At 41.0% G+C, this 14,466-nt stretch overlaps 1 protein-coding gene across 9 annotated transcripts in view; it reads right to left on the bottom strand.

Annotated features, from left to right (window-relative positions):
• AMBRA1 (autophagy and beclin 1 regulator 1) overlaps positions 1–2,515 on the bottom strand; it is a 161,185-nt gene extending 158,670 nt beyond the window's left edge. For 7 of the 9 annotated variants that reach the window (XM_084896073.1, XM_084896075.1, XM_084896074.1 and 4 more), the window contains exon 1: positions 2,334–2,474. The gene's annotated coding sequence lies outside the window, so the exon portion shown is untranslated. Of the gene's footprint in view, positions 1–2,107; positions 2,190–2,333 lie in introns of those variants that run through there. The other 2 variants (XM_084896077.1, XM_084896079.1) reach the window with 2 other exon arrangements.
• Between the last annotated feature and the right edge of the window lie 11,951 nt (positions 2,516–14,466).

Raw genomic sequence — 14,466 nt, 5'->3', positions numbered from 1 at the left:
AGAAGAGAGGGTGATCTGACACTGACAGAACAAAACACAATTTCACCAAAAAAAGTAAAAATTGAATGAATTTCTATCCTAAAGCAGGGAAGAAGCTGATAAGCTATATCCTGGAAACCTCCCTACCATAACCAAATTTCTTGTCCTCTTCAACTTACACCTTTGCTAATTCCTTCCTATGAAGACATAACAAAATGCCCAGCCAGTGTGGCTCGGTGGATTGAGCATGGACCTATAAACCAGGAGGTCACAGTTTAATTCCCGTTCAGGGAACATGCCCAAGTTGGGGGGCTCAATCCTCAGTAGGGAGAGTGTGTGCAGGAGGCAACCTATCCATGATTCTCTCATCATTGATGTTTCTATCTCTCTCTCCCCTTCTCCCTTTCTCTCTGAAACCAACAAAAATATATTTAAGCCGAAACCGGTTTGGCTCAATGGATAGAGCGTCAGCTTGGAGACTGAAGGGACCCGGGTTCGATTCCGGTCAAGGGCATGTACCTTGGTTGCGGGCACATCCCTGGTAGGGAATGTGCAGGTGGCAGCTGATCGATGTTTCTCTCTCATTGATGGTTCTACCTCTCTATCTCTCTCCCTTCCTCTCTGTAAAAAATCAATAAAATATATTTTTTTAAAAAAGGTTGGTGGCTCTTCCTTAACCCTTTTCTGAAGTCCTGGTAACTAGAACATCACTCACAGTCAAGGGCCCTTCATTTAAATCTTACTGACCTCACCAAACAGACACACACACACATATTAGAGGAACAAAAATCTTTCCGAAACACATGTGAGAATTCTATGCTGATAAAAGAACACAGACTTGTATAGTTTCCATCCATGTACTCGGAATTTAGTCTGTTCTCCCTTCAAACCATTCTCCTATTGATTCTACACCTATGGAAATACTTATTCAACCTAGAATGACCTCTCCACTGATTTTTTTTTCCAGCAAAGAAATCACACAAATTAGAATCATGACACTGAATCCAATGAAAATAAAATGAGTAAGAACACTTATCCCCGAAGTTTCCAAGTTGGGAGACAAAAGGAAAAAATAAAAGTTCCCAGGATATTAACTTTCAATTTAAATATCTCAATATTTGAATGAGTCTTACATACAACTATATATATATATATATATATATATATATATATATATATATATATTTTTTTTTTTTTTTTTTTTTTTAACAGAGAAGGGAAAGGGATAGAAAGTTAGAAAACATCGATCATCAGCTGCCTCCTGCACACCCCCCTCAACCAAGGTACATGCCCCTGACTGGAATCAAACCTGGGACCTTTCAGTCCGCAGGCTGACGCTCTATCCACTGAGCCAAACCGGTCAGAGCTTACATACAACTTTTATAACTCTAAGTATGCAGTAACTAAGCCACTACTCAAAAATGACAAAACTGTCTGAATAAGAATCCTGGGGTTTCCTTTGGATTCTTCCTAGAAAACACACTCTCAGGGAAAATATCTGACTTCAAAATCTTGACCATCAGGTTAGACATTAGCATCTTCACCACGACAGCTGAGACTTTGAGAAAGGAGAAATAAGTATTAATTTTTTTAAATTACAAAAACTGAAGAGGGAAAAAAAGCAAACTGGACAGCAAACAAAATTTTCTACTAAACAGAAATTGTCATCGCTACGCTCGTGAAAATAATGCAGACTTTGAAAAGCAAAACTAGACAAAAGATAGCATGGTCCCTTTACTTCGGAAGTCTCCGATGACAAATCTATAATCCTAGGGAGGAGGAACCACAGGTAAACAACAAATCGCACCTAAATATCTGTCCGGGATATGGGGAGTCACACCCCAGAACTCCGCCTCAGTTTCCCTAACCTAAAAAGGCAAGAACATGACACTTCCCTCGGAGGAACCAGAGGACCTAGTTCCATTTCCTACACCTACCCAGGGTCCCTTCAAAGGCCAATCTCACTAAGGGGTCCCCAGTGCAACTGAGTCACGACAAGGGAGTGTTGGGGGGGGGGGGCGGGGGAGGACGATCAAAGCGCGCAAAGCTCTACCCGTTCCTGGAAAGCGATTTCCCCCTACACTGAGGGGTGCCAACACCCGCCCTCGACCCAACATCCCCTCCCTACCGAGCCACACCGGGCAGCCTCAGCATCTCTCCTCTCCTTCCGGCTTCTCCCTCCGCTCCCAGACGCCTCTCGGACCGCGCCCCCGAACGCAGCCGGGTAAGCTCCTCCTCTGGCCGCGTCTCCCCAGCCGACCCGCCCGCCCACCCGCCGGCGCCAAGGTCTTCCCAACCAGACGACGGAAGGATGCCGGGCCGGGCCGGGCCTCCCAGGCTCCTCCCGGGCCTACCTGCGAGGCGGGCGGGGGGCTCGGTTCGCAGTCCAGCGGGTGGACAGAGCCACAAGGAGGAAGAAGAGGCGGGAAGGGATCAAGGGTCCGCTCTACCGACCCGCGGGAGAAAGCCGCTTGAGCGCGGGGCCGCGCGAAACAGTCAGCCTTCGACCCGGCACTACCGCCGCTCAGGAGACATCAAGCGAGAAGACGGCGCAAAAGATTACCGAATGCACGAACGTCCCAGACATCAAAGGACGAGCGCCCGCGCAATCGTTCAAGGCAGCTGCAGTCGAGCGCCGAAAAAGCCATCTCCGCTCCAGTTCAAAGTCCGGCTCCTGTCCAAGGCGCAAATAAACAAACCCAGATCGATCGTTAGCCGTGGAGTAAAGAAACCTGTATTTCTGCCATTTTCTGTGCCCGTTGCCGGCTAAGTTGATTAGAGAACAGGGGTTTTTCTTCAGAGTGTTGAAGATCAAGTCATAGCACAATAACACTTGTTTTAATTACAGTTCAGCGACGACCTTTTGGACTCAAAACACTATCCTAATTGAGCAAATTTGACAGTTTTCTCATGGGACTGTGAGGTGAATGAAAGATAAAAGATTATATAGATAGAGCTAGATAAATATATATATATATATATATTATATATATTATATATATAATATATATATATAAATATTCATATGACAAAGGCATAGAGAGAAAATGAAAGAGAATGCAGACTAAGGAACAAAATAAAAGTGTATTAAAACTTCAATTTAGCTCCCATAAGCATAGCAAAGAGAAGCTGGGAAAAGTCAGGGTTGTGTCTGTCCTTAAGGCAGAAAAAAAACAAAAAACAAAAAAACACGTACTGCTTTTCTCTTTTATTTTCTTCCAACAGCCTAGAACCACAGGTATGCTTCTTACATAATAATCAAAAGTCTCTGGGTTCAGAACCTGACAAAATGTGTTGATATTTTCATCCTCACAATAATAGCCTCTTTCTGGTCTCTTAGTAAACAAACTATCAATAATATGCTCATCACAAATATGGATTAAGTACATTCTAAACACAATTCAAGATATCCCATAGTCAGATCAGTATAACATCTGACTAGCAATAATAGAGTTTATCCCAACTTGCCCTAAGAAGGAAGGAGACTTGGACAGTAAAGATATTATAAGAAAACAAGATTTTTAAAAAAGATAGCCCTAACCCTTAGAGAATTGATAATCAAATCAAAATGAAAGACATTACAACATTAGCTTTATTTATAATTTATTGGTGCTTTTTCAAATTATAATAAAGTTTATTTAGAAAGTTACAGAGGTTTGTAGAAGTGAGTCAGCTGGGCTGCAAAGGCTCAGGAAAAAAAGTTACAGAAGCAAAAGAAAAGCCCTTGAAGCTCAGGAGAGAGAAAGGCCAAAATACCTTGCCTGGGAGAAGAAGGTAGAGGGGAGGGAAAGATGGGGGCAGGCTCCCTGAGGGAAATCAGGCCTGTTGTTATTTTTAAAGTCTCCTACTTTAGGTCCCTGAAAATGTTTAAGGGATAACTCATACATATAATGCAGGATGAGACCAGCATCCATAATATGAGGACAAATCACTGGGCTTTTGTTGTCTACCACTGTTTTAGGGGACTTTTATTTTTTTATTTATTTTTTAAATATATTTTATTGATTTTGTACAGATAGGAAGGGAGAGAGATAGTTAGAAACATCAATGAGAGAGTCATCGACCAGCTGCCTCTTGCACACCCCCTACTGGGGATATGCCCGCAACCAAGGTACATGCCCTTGACTGGAATCGAACCCGGGACCCTTCAGTCCCGCTCTATCCATTGAGCCAAACCGGTTTTGGGCTGTTTTAGGGGACTTTTAAAATGAGTAGACATTAGCCCAACTAGTGTAGCTCAGTAGTTGAGGTCGACCTATGAACCCAGTTGTATTCTGAGATCAGGCACCTGCCAGGGTTTCGGGCTTGCTTCCAAGTGTGTAGGGCATGCAGGAGGCAGTTGATAAATGATTCTCTCTCATCACTTATGTTTCTATCTCTTTCTCCCTCTCCCATCCTCTCTGAAAACAATAATAATAAAAAAAAATTAAATGAGTAAACATTATGGCAACATTAATAAAAGTCTTTAAAAAGAATTTTTAAAAATATATTTTATTGATTTTTTAATAGAGAGGAAGAGAGAGGGCTAGAGAGCTAGAAACATCGACCAGCCGAAACTGGTTTGGCTCAGTGGATAGAGCGTTGGCCTGCGGACTGAAGGGTCCCAGGTTTGATTCCGGTCAAGGGCATATACATTGGTTGTGGGCACATCCCCATTAGGGGGTGTACAGGAGGCAGCTGGTCGATGTTTTTCTCTCATCGATGTTTTTAACTTCCTATCCCTCTCCCTTCCTCTCAGTGAAATATCAATAAAATATATGTTAAAAAAGAAAAAAGAAACATCAACCAGCTGCCTCCTGCACACCCCCTACTGGGGATGTGCCCGCAACCTATGTACATGCCCCTGACCGGAATCGAATCCGGGACCCTCCAGTCCGCAGACCAACGCTCTATCCACTGAGCCAAACCGGTTTCGGCTAAAAAGAATTTAATCATCTGTTTCCAAAACACAGTTTTAATTTGTTCATGTTTTCTTGTAATCCTTGGAAATAGCCTACATGATTTTTAAAGTTTAAGCAGAAATACAATAGTTTTGCATTGTATCAGTTCTCTATTGTGGACGAAACCACATGCTAACCTGACAAGCTCAGGGGAGACCTGCATGGCAAGTCTTGCAAACTCAGAGACGTAAGGTCACCACAAAGGATGCCCTGAAATTAAACTTTAAAAGCAGTTATGGTGGGCAGCTACATCCTAGGCCGGTATCTCCACTGACTAGGTCAACCTGTACCTTAACTGAGCCTATCTGTCTTTTTGCATCTATGATAGCATGCCCTTGAAGTGTCTTGGTAACTTCTAACTTCCCTCTTTCTGGACCCTCTGCGGCACAACCAAAAGTGCTGGGCTCCAGGACAGATACCACACATTCCTTCATTACCAAGTCAACTGTTCCTGCACCCACCTAAGTATGTGTCCATCATTTTACTTTTTAAAAAAATATATTTTATTGATTTTTTACAGAGAGGAAGGAAGAGGGATAGAGTTAGAAATATCGATGAGAAACATCGATCAACTGCCTCCTACACACCCCCTACTGGAGATGTGCCCGCAACCAAGGTACATGGCCCTTGACCTGAATCGAACCCTTGAGTCCGAAGGCCCACGCTCTATCCACTGAGCCAAACTAGTGAGGGCCAGCATTTTATTTTTTATCCAATCCCAGGGTTTTTCCCACTTTGCTTTCTCCCACCTCTCTAATCTATCACTAATGGATTTCATGTAAGCCACCTAAGTCCCTTTCTTTGATTGCAATGTACAAATACAGATGTAACCCGCCATTCTCAGGAGCATTATCTCAATTCCTTGAATTTCTGCTCCCCAGCATATGTCAACAGTTTGGCTCAAATAAACACACAAAAATTCTTTACAAGTTTCAATGTTTTTTTGTTTTTTTTTTTATGTTAACACTATTAAAGCTCTTTAATAGTTGTTATTGTTTTTTAATGTATTTTTATTGAATTAAGAGAGGAAGGGAGAGGGAGAAATAGAAATATCAATGATGAGAGAGAATCATTGATTGACTGCCTCCTACTCACCCTACACTGGGGATCGGGCCTGAAATCTGGGCATGTGCCCTAGACCAGAATCAAATCCGGATGCCTTTAGTTCACAGGCCAATGCTCTATCCACTGAGCCAAACTGGCTAAGGCTATAGTTGTTATTTTTAACAAGTGCACACTATTCCATTGAGAGGATACACTGACTATGCTCCCCATTGTTGAATATTATGTTGCTTCCAAACATTTTCTGTGTAATAGGTATTGCTACTTTTTGAAAGAGGCAGTTATAACGTTACTATTTTTTTTTAAATCAGGACCTATTGTACATAACAGAAAGAGTAAGGAAGCATGGCAGAGGTTCATTTCTCTGTCATATAAAAGAAATCCAGAGATGTACAGCCCACGGTAAGGTGTGGCTGTTCAGTATCAGGAACCAGGCTTCTATCTTGTTGCTTTGACAACTTCAATAAGTGGCTTTCATATCAAGTCCAAGACATTTGCTCAAGTTCTATCCAATCATATCGACCTTCCAATCAGCAGGAAGCTGAGAGAGGAAAGGCACGTCCCTGGCCATAAGGACACATCTTGAAAATAGCACAGGACATTTCCACTTATATTCATCCCACTGGCCAGATTTGTCACATAGCCACACCTAACTGGCAAATAGTCTATCCTACAATAGCTATGTAACCACCAAAAGTCAGGGGCAAATGGATACGAGGTGACAACTAAATAAAAAGTCTCTTATTGCTAGATAAGGTGAGAGCAAATAGACTCCTTTGCTGTCATCGGAGTTGAGTTTCTATTTCTACAATACATGCTTTAGAATGTATACAGCAGTGTCTAGAACAATAGCCCTCAAAATGGACCCAAATAACAAAATTATTTTGAAACCTTGATTTCAGTGAGAAAAGCTAAAAATTTAAAAAATATATTATCACTGACTTCAGAGAGGAAGGGAGAGGGAGAGTTTTCAGTTTTTTAAAAGCTGGAGAAAATGGAGATTTTGGAGAAGCTGAGGCTAGACTGCTCTGTGAAACCATAAAAATTAAAATAATAATAATAATAATAATAATAATAATAATAATAATAAAAAGATGGCTTATTCTTCCGGCAGAGTTGCATCTCTAAAAATAAATTTCTTTAAAGAATTGTTTCCTTTCAAATATGGCTTTAAGCTTCAGTGTGACAGTACACTACTGTTTGTTTTTATGGAGAAGTCTATTTGGACAGAGGAGTAGATCTTAAAAGAGATCAATTGAAACCCTCACACCTACGGGAAGGAAGACCTAAAAAAAGAAAACTAGGTGGGCAGAAGTAAAGATCATCCAGGGATGCACCACCCATGCCTACATATTGGGTTTAAAACTCAGTAATTCATTACTCCCATTGTTGATTATTGTATTCTGATAGGATTCTTCTACGGGAGCCACCCCCTTAAAGGTAAGATAGGTGACAGGCTGGGAAAGGAGAAAAAGGGAGGAGATTGATCTTTATCTTGGCTTTAGGCTCTAAGTAACAAATTAGTCTTGATTCTAGGATGAGATAAATATAGCAGTACCTGAGTCCTCTCATTAGGAAGTCCAGGAAGAAGAGATGCAAGTCCAGGAACAATGAGATATCATCTCACACCTGTCAGAATGGCTACCATCAACAAATCGACAAATGACAAGTGCTGGGGTGGATGCTGAGAAAAAGGAACCCTTGTGCACTGCTAGTGGGAATGCAGACTGGTGCAGCCACTGTGGAGAACAGTATGGAGTTTCCTCAAAAAAAAAAAAAAGGAACTTCCATTTGACCAAGTGATCCCACTCCTAGGAATATATCCCAAGAAACTGGAAACACCAATCAGAAAGGATATACCAGTATGCACCCCTATATTCATAGCAGCACAATTCACCATAGCTAAGATTTGGTAACAGCCTAAGTGCCCATCAGCAAATGAATGGATTAGAAAACTATGGTACATCTACCCAGTGGAATACTACACTGCTATAAAAAAGAAGGAATTCTTACCATTTGCAGCAGCATGGATGGAACTGGAGAGCATTATATTAAGTGAAACAAGTAGGCAATGAAAGAAAAATACCACATGGTGTGGGATCCCTTAACACGACCCGCATGGTTCAGGGCCCACTCAGGGTCCGGTTTCTGGAGAAGGCCACACACTAAAATGAAAAGACTGGAAAAGAGTTAATTTGGGGAAATGGGGGCCAGGCGGGAAGTCCACCTCTAGTGGGAAGACTAATCTCTCTCTGACCTTTTACCATTCCTTTTATTGAGATTCTGAAACAAAAACTTCTCTTAGGCAGGAAGTTCCAACAACAGAAAATCAACAAGAATTTACATATGATTAACAAATTAATGTTGTCTCAACCACCACTATCTCAATAGCTCCCACCATTCAGAGCCATCAAGGTTGGCCAGCTCTTTTTACATTTTATTACCAGTGGCAATGTTAGGTTTCGGTTCCCAGCAACATGGTCTCACTCATTTATGGAAAATGAAGAACATTATAAACTGATGAACAAAAAGATAGGTACAGAGACAGTAAAGCAACAGACTGTCAAATTACAGCGGGGAGGGTAGGGAGATATGGGGGAGATAAGAGATCAACCAAGGACTTGTATGCATGCATATAAGCATAACCAATGGACACAAAACTCTGGGGAGGAAGGGCATGTATGGGAGGGGAGGAGCGGAATTGGTAAGATATGTACACATATAAATACCTTAATAAAAAGATAAAAAAGTAAATAAATAAAAAAATTTTTTTAAAAAAAAGGAAGTCCAGGAAGAAGAGTAGAAGAGTTAAGCCTCAAGTAGCCAAAATGCGGAGCTAGTTGTAGGTTTTGCAGTTGCAATTCTATTCTTTTAGTTTATTTTTGTATTTTTTTGTTTTTCTTTTGTAGCCTGTCTCACAGTACTATGGGATAATATATGCACTTTGGGCTGGATGATAAAGAGGAGAGAGGCTCTTCCTTCTTTGGAATTACTTACATCGGATATATTTCCAGTGGTGGAACATTTTAATACTCAAAAATGACAAGAAATCAGCCCTCCCATAAAGACAGCTGTATATGTAAGGGGTAGAGAAATAAAAGTCTCAACAGAATGATAGTTGCTTAATGTTTTGCTGGGCAAATAAGGAGATTCCTTTCAAACAGACTTTTTCAAATTTACAGTGATTTTAAGGTCTACTTTCTTTTTTTTAATATTTTTATGTATTTCAGAGAGTGAGAGGGAGATATAGAAACACCAATGAGAATCATTGGTCAGCTGCCTCCAGCACACCCCCTACTGGAGATCGAGCCTGCAACCCAGGCTTGTGCCCTCACTGGAGTCGAACCGAGGACCCTTCAGTCTGCAGGATGATGCTCTATCCACTGAGTCAAACCAGCTAGGACTCAAGGTCTACTTTCTTTGCTCCTGGCTTAGTACCCAGAGATCTCATCTCTCATATTTGATTATTACAAAGGGGATTTTAGATTATAGTCTTACAAGAGGCTCAATGCATGAAATTCGTGCAAGGGACTCGCAGCCCCAGCTGGTTTGGCTGGCCTTCGCAGCCAGGCTTCATTCAGATAGTCATCCGGGTGGTCGTTCTGCTGTTCGGTATAATTAGCATGTTAGCTCCTTATTATAGAGGATTAAAAAGATAAAAAGAGCCGAAGTTGGTTTGGCTCAGTGGATGGAGCGTCGGTCTGCGGACTGAAGGGTCCCGGGTTCGATTCCAGTCAGGGGCATGTACATTGGTTACGGGCACATCCCCGGTAGGGGTTGTGCAGGAGGCAGCTGGTCGATGTTTCTCTCTCATCGACGTTTCTAGCTCTCTATCTCTCTCCCTTCCTCTCTGTAAAAAAATCAATAATATATATATATATATATATATATATATATATATATATATATATATATGATAAAGAAAGCCCGTGAAGTGAACTGTATGTGGTAAGGAACTGAGGTGTCCCCAGACTTCAGTTAGTATTTTACCTTTCTTCCTTTGTGTCCATTTTCACAATCAACAAAGTCTTACTAAATTCTGAGTCCATGATCTCTTATACCCCCAATTTCATAAAATCTGGAAGAGATCTAGAGAGCATGTGCCCTGGGCTCTGAGGACATGTGCATACAAAATGGTCAAGACTCCTGATTTATTTTCTTGTCTTCCTCCTAAATTCCCTTCCATTGCCAGAGAAAGCGATTGCTAAACTCTCGGGTCCTTGAGCTGTTTTCAGTTTGCTTCAAGCATGGATACAATAGTAGCATCTCACAAAACAAAACAAAACAAAACAAAACAAAACAAAACAAAACAAAACAAAACAATGGTAGCATGTCTATTATCTATTTATCCTCCCCTTCTAAAAGTTTTCACTATATGATCCCATTAAAATTGTCTTTTTTTTTTTTTCTTTTGTCTCCAAATTAGATTAACTTGCTAACGACCCTTATAGTTCAAGGTTCAGGAAAGGAGCTCCCTCCTGTTCAATTTGTTTTATTGTTAATTCTACCTGAGGATATTTTTTAAAATATATTTTTTATTGATTTCAAAGAGGAAGGGAAAGGAGAGAGATATAGAAACATCAATGAAGAAAATCATGGATCTGTTGCCTCCTGAATACCCCCCACTGGAGCTGGAGCCCACAACCCAGTCATGTGTCCTTGAATAGGAATTGAACCTACAACCCTTTTGTGCATGGGTCAATGCTCCATTGACTGAGTCATTCCGAATAGGGTTTTTATTTTATTTTTTTTCCTATTTTCTGTTCAGTTCATTTAATATATATATATATATATATATATATATATATATATATATGTATAATTGATTTCAGAGGGGGAGAGATAGAATCATTGATCTGCTCTGCCTCCTACTGGGGGTCAAGCCCACAACTCAGGCATGTGCCCTTGGCTGGAATGGAACCTGGGACCCTTCAGTCTGCAGGCCAACACTCTATCCACTGAGCCAAACCGGCTAGGGCTCTGTTCAGTTCATTTTAAACTAGGAATATGTTTATGGGCCCTCTTTTGTATAATTAGGAATTGGTAAACCAGTGATGACCCAATATTGTAGTTTTCCTTTAATATATCTTTGGACTTTGCTGTCTTGAAATATCCAAGACCAAATCTGGAAAACTCCTATGCTGGCCATATGTTCACCTATGGGAAGATGAGACTTACATAAGACAGGCAAAATCTGGGACTCTTTCCCAAAATTGTACCAGGAAGACACTATAGATCCACAATATGGGCCTCTAGAGGAGGCCTCGAAGGCACTTATAAAAGCCACTATGAGAAAACTCTTGGCAATTTTTAAGTACAGACCCTGATCCCTTCCCTAGATCATTTTGAGGTAAATTTAACTATGAACTGGAAAAAAAAAAAAATCCTGGCATGTAAAAATCCAGGTTGAAAGGAGATTAAAGGAATATATTTGAACAGTTACTCTGAAGAATTATTGGGAAATAAAATGCTCCCAGGGAAAAACACTGCTAGCCAATGTTCAGTCAGTTCAGCACTTAGAAATGATCTTTGGTATGTCAGACTCAAAATTGCTTTTGAAATCTCTCCAAAATTGTCTTTCCCACTCAGACTTCATGTCACCATCTAGTGAGTTGTGAAAACTCCAATTTTTCTTTAATGTCGTTTTTAAAGCTAAAATGCTAGGCCCTTTCCAAGACACACTCCACCTTGCCACTTATGATACATGGTTGGCAGTAACCTTTTCCTCGTGCGATACCGGAACCAAAACTTTATAGAGAAATACATCCATCTCAGGAAACTTGGAAAGACTATGAATATTAAAATATTGCCTTGCCCTGACCAGTTTGGCTCAGTGGATAGAGCATCAGCCTGTGGACTGAAGGATCTTAGGTTCAGTTCCAGTCAAAGGCATGTACCGCCGAAACAGGTTTGGCTCAGTGGGTAGAGCATCAGCCTGTGGACTGAAAATTCCCAGGTCTGATTCCGGTTAAGGGCATGTACCTTGGTTGCGGGCACATCCCAGTAGGGGGTGTGCAAGAGGTAGCTGATCAATGATTCTCTTTTATTGATGTTTTTAACTCTCTATCCCTCTCCCTTCCTCTCTGTAAAAAATCAATAAAATATATATTTTTAAAAATTGCCTTATGAAGAGACCAAGCAAGCATGGTTCGCAGGTTAAACTTTACAAAGAAAAAATATATAATAGGGCACCTCTGTTGCACAATAAGTAGAGCTAAAGTTTACAGTCACCTCTTTGTTGTATACTCCCATCTCAATGACTTCATTGTACATATTAAGCTCAACCTTCTGCCAAATGCACCTTTTTTTTTTTTTAAACCTACTCTTTTACTCTTTATAGAGTGGGATGATGATGGAAAATAAAATTTGGAGTAGAAATAAACAGCAGATAATAAACCATAATTGTTTTTAATCTTGAGGATGAGTCACCCTCAATTTATTTCCAAATTTCTCTGTCATCAGCTGTTCATTTCTTTATTTTGAATATCATCAGATTAACACTGCCAAAGGCAGGTAGGAAATTATCCAAAAAGACTAATCAGAGGCATCACACAGTGAGTGGATGAAAAACTGGGAATGCAATAATCCTCCTTTTTTATTCTAGTGAAACCACAATGTATGAACTTAATTTAAACTTTCATGATTCCAATCAGTGTTTTTTATATTAGTACTAGTGGCCTGGTGCATGTAATTCGTGCATGGAGGGGGCGGGGGAAGGGAGGAGTCCCTCAGCCCAGCCTACACCCTCTCCAATCTTGGACACTTTTAGGAGATGTCCAACTGCTAGGTTAGGCCCGATCCCTCTCACAATCCAGGACCGCTGGCTCTTAACTGCTCACCTGCCTGCCAGCCTGATTGCCCCCTAACCGCTCCCCTATTAGCCTGATTGAGGCCTAACTGCTCCCTGCTGGCCTAATCGCCACACAACTGCCCTCCCCTGCTGGCCTGATCACCCCCAAAGCTTTTATTAGTTTAGATAATGTCTGCCCGTCACTTTGCATATAAGATATTCAAATAGGTCTAACTTCAAAATTAATTTCAAATCAAATTATATATTCTTTTTACCTCTTCTTTTTAATGCTTTCATATGCCTTCCTTAAATCTTTCTTTGGTATAAGGAATTTCAAAGCTGAATGGTCAAACAGACATTTTAATATCACAATCGTAAGAAATGTGATTGATCTGTGATGTGAGCTGTCAAAACCTGAGTGATTCTCCTGTTCATTAGTTTGTTTCCTTTTTTGTTAATCCTCGCCTGAGGATTTTTTTTTTCATTGATTTTTACGGAGAGTGGAGAGAGAGAAATGTCAATGTGAGACATTCCTTGGTTGCCTCCTGCACAAGTCTTGACCAGGGTCAGGGCCGGGGAAGAGCCTGCAACCAAGGTACATACATACTCTTGACTGGGATCAAACCTGGGACCTTTTGCTCTGAAGGCCAAGGCTCTATCCACTGACAAAACTGGCTAGGGCTGTCCATCAATTTATCAGGGTGTTCAGATCTGCTGTAAAGTATATGCTTACGCCCAGCCAGGTGTAGCTCAGCAGTTGAGCGTCAACCCAGGAACCAAGAGGTCACCGGTTTGATTCCTGATCAGGGCATGTGCCCAGATTGTGGGCTCAATCTCCCGTGTGGGGCCATGTAGGAAGCAGCCAATCAATGATTCTCTCTCATCATTGATGTTTCTCTCTCTCTTCCTTCCTCTCTGAAATCAATAAAAAATGTTAAAAAAATATATATAAGCTTACTATTTTATCTATATATGACTTGTCTTCCTTAAGTAGATTAGGTTCTTAAACCCATTCAACCTCTAACTCCTACTCAGGGTTGGAAAAAGGAGATTGCAGTCCAGATGTTCCCTAGGACCTAGGTCCGAGTAACAGTCCAATCACTGAAGAAAGACTAAAGATAGAGGTTTAAGACTGTCCCTAACATCTTTCTTGATTTGTTTGTTTTTAAATACATTTAAAAAACATTTTATTGATTTTTTACAGAGAGGAAAGGAGAGGGATAGAGAGTTAGAAACATCAATGAGAGAGAATCATCGATCAGCTGCCTCCTGCTCACCTCCTACTGGGGATGTGCCCACAACCCAGGTACATGCCCTTGACCAGAATCAAACCCGGGACCTTTCAGTCCGCAGGCCGACGCTCTATCCACTGAGCCAAATCGGTTTTGGCTTGAAATACATTTTTATTGCTTTTATAGAGGAAGAGAGAGGGAGAGATAGAAACATTAATGATGAGAGAGAACCGCAAACTGTGATCTCCTGGTTCACAGGTCAATGCTCAGCTATTGAACCATGCCAACTGGGCTGTTGTTTTTCTTTTCTTTTCTTTTCTTTCTTTTTAAAAATATATTTTATTGAATTTTTTTACAGAGAGGAAGGGAGAGGGATACAGAACTAGAAACGTCGATGAGAGAGAAACATCGACCAGCTGCCTCCTGCTAACCCCCTACCGGGGATGTGCCCGCAACCAATGTA

This window comes from Pipistrellus hanaki (genome assembly GCF_964339955.1).
Source record: "Pipistrellus hanaki genome assembly, chromosome: 9".
Taxonomy (NCBI): Eukaryota; Metazoa; Chordata; class Mammalia; order Chiroptera; family Vespertilionidae; genus Pipistrellus; species Pipistrellus hanaki.
Note: the sequence above shows the minus strand (reverse complement) of the source record. Positions and strands in the feature narration are given on the sequence as shown.